Below are 1,807 nucleotides of genomic sequence, written 5' to 3' on the forward strand. Positions count from 1 at the left end.
TTAAGTGAACAGGGTGGCGTTTTATATGGAGATTATTGTGCTATATCATTAATTTAAAGTAATGTAGTTTAAAAAGCTTTAAATATAGTTGACAATTCTCTTTTCTATACTTTCAAGACGAAAAGTGTTAAGCTTACTAGATAAACTTTTTAAAGCTAACAAGAGATAACTTCTGCCAAGTGTTAACTGTAAGAGTGTTTTCTGAAAGATTTTTTATTTATATATTTATGGAAATCTATCCTCTTTCGCTGTTTCTTAAATAGTAGGCATGATTATTTTTATGTTGGATAGTTAATTATCTATTTTACTAAAACATGATAAAAGATTGAGATATTTCGAGATGAGACTGAGGCTTTTTAGCAATTTGCTATTGAAATAAAGCCTCGAACTAAACTTTATATTTATTTTAGTTTATAAAAGTCTTGAATAATCAAAACGTATGGAGACCGCCTTGAATAATGTTTGGTACGCTATCTACGAGTGTAAGATTGCCTACGAAACAGTGCTCCTTAATGAATCCGCTAATTAGCGAGCTGGTTCAAGTTCGATAGTAATTGCACATTCAATGGACACGAATTAAGTAATTTGTCTGTTTGTCCTACGGCGAGATCTTTTATCTCGTTTTTGAACATGATTTGTTTGTAAGTACGATCATTAACTGGGCTTTATACCCCTGAGGTTATAATAGGTATTATGATTTCTATATCATATTTACTGTTCGATTCTTACAATACATTAATTGTAAATGCTACTCGGGATTGTATTAATTTTGCGTTTAGGTATGCTAAGGGTTGAGTGCAGTGGTTACTTTTTACAATATTTAATAATATATTATATCAATATGAAATCAGATAGAGTCCTAACTACAGAAAAACGGATATAGAAAAATGTATTTTAATCGTTTTCTTTGAGATGATACATTTAACAACTCGTATACAATTTCGCCATGTCGATGACACACAAATATTGTCAAATAAGAAGCACGTTGGCTGAGTCAGTGCATCGTTAGCGAATTTCACACAATGCCCGTATTGGCCTGATTGTGATGCAATCAGTGTAATTTTGGACAATCAAAGTTCAATAAAAATAAATAAATAATAATCAACCAAAGTTCAATTTAGAAAATATTATTTTATTAGTTGATTTTGTATTATTGAATGCATGTAATGATAGAATATTTTGTTTTGATCTCACTTTATGTGTGCCAAATAGGAATATGGTTATAGAGTTAAATTATATCGAAAAAAAAGTATTTGAATGATTACTAAATAAAACTTTCATACACATAATAAGGTCCCACAAATCACCTATTGCAAGCATGATAGAAATTCACAACATTACCTCTAACTTACGAATTTTCACACCAAAACGATAGGGCTCTAACAAAAGCCTTTGCCACATCATCAGATGACTTTGTATTAGAAAAGTAATGAATTCATCAATTTCCATAGACTATGGAGCAACTTTACCGCTACAGCAACAGACTACAGAGGAAGTGATCAAGGGTTTTCAATGGAAATCTTCGTTGTTTTATAAAAAAGTGTTAGAGGATACATTTATACAGAACCATAAGTGACTTTAAATTGTACTGGTTTTTATTCTTAGAAGCATCACACTTTTAAAAAGGGACAATCATATTGCATAAACACTTGCATTAAAATACAAGCTGCTATTGACATTTTGGAGAGAAATTTTTAAAAGTTATAATCTTAACTCAACCGCTTATCATGTACATTTGTATACATGCATCCATGTACGTTTGTACTTTACATTATTGGATAATAATAAAAATATTACTGTGAAGTGT

The sequence above is a fragment of the Colias philodice genome, chromosome 2 (assembly GCF_061535455.1).
Source record: "Colias philodice isolate Cphi_HAF_F1 chromosome 2, ilColPhil1 Martin Lab GWU primary, whole genome shotgun sequence".
Taxonomy (NCBI): Eukaryota; Metazoa; Arthropoda; class Insecta; order Lepidoptera; family Pieridae; genus Colias; species Colias philodice.